The following is a 5,567-nucleotide window of genomic DNA, read 5'->3' on the forward strand; positions in this document are numbered from 1 at the left end:
GGCGAGGGGTTTTGCTTTAAACATAAAGGCGCATTCATGACATTTGTTAATTGTATTAATTAATCATCTTATTTAAATGCCTGTCTGTGTTGTTACAATATATTAAGTCAACGTGATACTTAGCAATGACAATGACACTGTGACATAAACCTCACTATGGCATTCCTAAGTATCTACTCGGTTGGGTTGAGCTCGCAGCATTTATTTTTTTGCTTTGACATGCAAGCACAAACTTGAGATACAAGCACTGTATTGTAGCAGTGACAGTTTCGCACATACAATCAGTAAATATTTTTCAAAAAAAGAGTCTCAATGCTGTTTATTGCTATACTTAGCTAATGGTTACTGTCAAAATAAACACAAAACAAAGAGAATAAAAAAGAATGTATGTTTTAAAACAAACATACAGTGTCCGCTACCTGAATGCTAACATACACCAAATGGGAAGCACCATTGGCACACGAGCTAAAAATTAGCACGTGCTAGTCATTGTTGTTACCCTTTACACAATGAATAAATTATATGTGAACAAACAGTGCAGCAACCCATGTAGAGAGACAATAGAATGATACTCAAAGGCATATAGTCTTTATCCTTTGTGAACTAATATTCCTGCCATACTCAAAATCCAAGAGAGGAGCTGAGTCTCCATTACAGTATTGTAAACTGTTCAATTCTTTTTAATTGTGAGTATGTTGTGAATTGAAGTGGAAATAGTTAATAATACCTGTCTTTTTCTCTACTCACTGGACCAAAAACGCATTGTCATTAAAGACACAAGTAGCATTACCTAGCATTACTACTGCAACTATTACTGTTGCAAAAGTAACTAAACTGCTTTGACTCTCTTTTTTTTCCTTCTTTGTGTTATCCAGCAGTGAGGATATTCTATGGCACCATCCTGCCTCTCGTGTCACTGTCATTGGACTTATCGTTATGTGTTTAATATTGAGTTATCTCGAGTATTGATTTGTTGTGTTTGTGGTCTCACAGTTTTAAATTGGGTTAATTCACAGGAAGATGTTACAAATCAGTATGCATGTACTTGGCTTTACTGGCTTGCTGATTACATGTAAGAATGAAAAACGGGGCTGGGGGAGGGGAGAAACAAATAACCTTAAAGCGTCTAACGAAAGCATCTCCTCTGTGTATACGCCCACATCAGCATCCAACATTAATCAAAGTACAGGACCACTATTGCTTGAAGCTTTTGTGAGTTCTCATTAAAGGCCTTGCTTGTAGATAGAAGGGATATCATCGTTCTTCTTATTTTACACCAAGCATTAAATATGTACTGTAGATATATTTGCAAATGGTAATTGCACATTAAAAATTAACTTCTTTCATGTGTATTTCAACATTGTATTGTTTTTGACAAGTTCACATTTGTCGTTAAAAATTTTTTTCAAATTCTATCTACAGTATCGTTTGGAACCTACATCTGGATTATTATTGTTACAGCCAGCATATATATATATATATATATATATTGTTACGTTGTCGGTATGGATGGACCCAAAAGCGGAGGAAACAGGCGGGAAGACAGACTGGAAAGATGATGTAAGGAACTTTATTAACTATGACGGGGAAGGACTGGACGAGACGGAAGGGGAGTAGACTGGGCTGGACGTGGACACAGATCATGGCGGAGACTTGGTGTGGCGTGATGCAGAGACTTGCCGTGGCTGACTTTGAAGACTTGGCGTGGAAGACTTGACGTAGAAGACGACGTAGAAGACTTGACGTGGAAGACTTGACGTGGAAGACTTGGCGGGGAAGACTTGGCGTAGAAGACTTGGCGTAGAAGACTTGGCGTAGAAGACTTGGCGTGGAAGACTTGGCGTAGAAGACTTGGCGTGGAAGACTTTGCGGGGAAGACTTGGCAGACTTGGCGTGGAAGACTTAGCAGACTTGGCGTGGAAGACTTGGCGTGGAAGACTTGGCGTAGAAGACTTGGCGTAGAAGACTTGGCGTGGAAGACTTTGCGGGGAAGACTTGGCAGACTTGGCGTGGAAGACTTAGCAGACTTGGCGTGGAAGACTTGGCGTGGAAGACTTGGCGGGGAAGACTTGGCGTAGAAGACTTAGCGTAGAAGACTTGGCGTAGAAGACTTGGCGTGGAAGACTTTGCGGGGAAGACTTGGCGTAGAAGACTTAGCAGACTTGGCGTGGAAGACTTAGCAGACTTGGCATGGAAGACTTAGACTTGGCGTGGAAGACTTGGTAGACTTTGGCGTGGAAGACTTGGTAGACTTGGCAATAACAGACTTGGTAGACTTGGCAATAGAGACACCACTGTGACTAGACATGCAGGCATTCAAACAGCTCACCAAAATAAAACAAAAACCCAAACAAACTGAAACGTGACATATATATAACTGGTTAGCATGTCGCCTCCCAGTTCTGAGGACTCCGGTTCGAGTCCAGGCTTCGGCCATTCCTGGGTGGAGTTTGCATGTTCTCCCCGTGCCTGCGTGGGTCTTCTCCGGGTACTCCGGTCTCCTCCCACATTCCAAAGACATGCATGGCAGGTTAATTGGGCGCTCCAAATTGTCCCTAGGTGTGCTTGTGAGTGTGGATGGTTGTTCGTCTCTGTGTACCCTGCGATTGGCTGGCGACCAATTCAGGGTGGACCATGCCTACTGCCCAGAGCCAGCTGAGATAGGCGCCAGCACCCCCCGCGACCCTTGTGAGGAATAAAGCGGTCAAGAAAATGGATGGATGCATGGATATATATATATATATATATATATATATATATATATATATATATATATATATATATATATATATAAAGAAAGTCCAGTTTTATTAACTGACTAGAAACTTGTCCATACCTATACTCTAATCCAAAGGTATTGAAACTGCGATTTAATTTCCAGTTTTCAAATTATTATGGGAAATAAAAATATTTGGGCTTGTCATCACAAATTTAAAATGAACAAAGAAACCAGTACAGGTATTTCAGCTTTTATTTCCAGTTATTTACATGCAGATTTGATATAGAAATTACAATAGCATGCGAAACACGTTTTTTTTTTTTTTTAGCATTTTGAGCAAAAATATTGGACTAGTGAAGAATATAATTTCATATTTACTTGTAAATAACTTACAGCAACCGTTTCGAGCCAGAACCCATTAACATCAACGACTTTTGCATTTTAGTTTTGTGTTACTTTTTATGTCTTTCACTGCAACCTTTTGTTTGTTTGTTTGTTTGTTTGTTTGTTTGTTTGTTTGTTGACCTCCTTAGTTGGTATTATGCATGTTCTATTGTGTTTAAATCTGGATCTCAAGTCGTCGCAAAAATTCAATCAATCTTGTCCTCTGGAGGTTGTTGATGATGACACTGGTAATCCTTTCCAGCTCTCTCTTGTTTCTGCCATCCATTGCTTCTGTTTTCCTTAGTCTGCCTATTTCTGTTTGTGTTTTCTTTCATCTTCAAGACATTCAATTGGCTGATATTTGTGCAACGATTCTTATTGATTTGCCATCTTAACTCAGCTTCACATTTACGTGTTTTGTTTTCTATAATACCTGCAGTGCTCTGTGTCTGTCCCAATGGCAATACATTTCAAGTTTTACACCAGAAAATGTCTCCTGTTGCTTTAAGTGTCTAAAAAACACGCACATTTTCTGGCATCACCTGTTACCATTTAGCTCAGTAAGATAAAGCCGTCAAAGAGGATTAAAAAGCTGACATGTTAGTCAGACTAGGTGAAGCCCCTATTCATCTTTTGCCTGTACAGTATGTGTGTTCTCTGACCCAGTCTGTGCTCCTCGTGTTGACCCGCAGGACCACACAGGTGTCAGACCTCCGGGGTGATGCTATCAGACCTCCACAGACGTTGCATGGGAAAAGGGGAAGCTAAATGGCAGGACAAAAGGAGTGAGGGGTTACAGAGAGGTGAGTAAGAGGGTGCACTTGATTAATATGCATGATGAGCTGACATTCAGCCATGTGCAAAACGCTTCTTTTACAGCTAGTGAGCGATATTTTCACATTAATTTTGTCAGAGTGTGTGTGGACACGTGCACGCCTGTGTGTGTAGATACACAGGCGTGGAGCTTGATGTTTATGGTCCTTTGACAGATGGATATCAAATCTGGTACCTAGTGGATAAAGTGGACAAACATCAGGGGTCTTAGTCACTGAACATCTTGGCCCTCGACTCCACACGATGCTGTCACGAAAACATTCATAGCAATATGTTGTCTTGTATCTGCTGTTTGTGTACCTGGCTTCATATATTTAAGAGCTGTTGCTCTGACTGGGATTAATATTTACTTTTACCTATACGGAGAAAATCACTGACACACATCTCTTAATAAATTTAATGAATCAATCAGGCATTGAGTCAGCAAGCTTTGTCCCAATTCAATCAAAAGCTTCTTTTCCACAGAGAAATGAGACTGTTGCTATTGGCCAGTAAGCAAGCTGTTTTCACTCCCACAACGGTGTATACAGATTTGCCTTTGTACATCTACAAAAATACCAAAAGAAAGAAAAAAAAAACTCCACCCATGCACAAAGTTAGATAGGGCTTTGCACTAGATTTGTGAAAATAGGGTACTGACTGTTGTAATTAAAGAGTAAGGTGCTTAAGAAGAGTTGATGGGCACTGATGTATATACTTTGTAGACAGGGTATGTACAGTTTTGGTGATCTAAGAGCAATGGCATGACTTACAAAAAGGGCAAAGCCTAACTAGTCAAATGCTGATGGCCTGACATCTGTCCAAATGATACCTGAAACAAAATACAAAAAAAGGAAGTGCAGTGACATCTGCGACAATGTGTATAACGTTACTTTCTGTGGATTTTTGGTTATGGCTTCAGTACAGATTTAAGGTGATTTTTTATGAATTGAAAGAAATTATTGCGTTGTTAATATCAGAAAAACTTGAAATTTTAGGTCGTGTGCTTTTTTTATGCCACGGTATGTAAGAAAATTCATTCCCATACAATAAAAGTTAGTTTTGCAGTTAACTGCAGTCGTAAAAATTATATAATAAAAAAAAGATACTTCAGTAAGACTAAATCTTCCCTTCCTTGCTAATTATCCAACCACAGTCGTGTTAAGAATTTGCACATACATGGATATTAGATTCCTTATGACAGTCCTGTGACACATTCTCCTCTCTTTCCCCTTCTTTCCTCTCCTCTGAATCAGCCAGTTCCTAACTGCTTCCAGATCTGCACCTATTCCTCTCTTGCACCCCTTCCCCAACTCTGTTTTGCTGCCGCAAAGTTTCAGTTGGAAAGGTTTCAAAGTGGAAGTGGAAATGTACAACTTCAGCCAGTGAGTCAGCTAACAAGGTGCTCCTTTGAAGGAAACCGCAAGCCGAGGCAAAGACATGTAGTGGACTTTGTTTTTCATAAATCACTGCCTTGTTTGCCGGGTTTTATTTAACGGAAGGTCTTTGATGAGTATATCAGTTCATATGTGTGTGATATTCACTGGAAACATAAAGACAGTAAGGAAACAACTTAAACCATAACAATGTGTTTATGTGTGTTTGTAGAAAGGTAAACACAGACGGCTTGAACTTCTCCGTCTGCGTCCGC

At 40.0% G+C, this 5,567-nt stretch overlaps 1 long non-coding RNA gene across 1 annotated transcript; it reads left to right on the forward strand.

The window, feature by feature from the left end:
- Positions 1-2,801: 2,801 nt before the first annotated feature.
- Positions 2,802-4,297, forward strand: LOC144005758 (uncharacterized). The gene is made up of 3 exons (XR_013279649.1): positions 2,802-2,958; positions 3,796-3,906; positions 4,093-4,297. It is a non-coding gene; the product is annotated as an uncharacterized LOC144005758 (long non-coding RNA).
- The last annotated feature ends 1,270 nt before the right edge of the window (positions 4,298-5,567 follow it).

The sequence above is a fragment of the Festucalex cinctus genome, chromosome 1, assembly GCF_051991245.1.
Source record: "Festucalex cinctus isolate MCC-2025b chromosome 1, RoL_Fcin_1.0, whole genome shotgun sequence".
Lineage (NCBI taxonomy): Eukaryota > Metazoa > Chordata > Actinopteri > Syngnathiformes > Syngnathidae > Festucalex > Festucalex cinctus.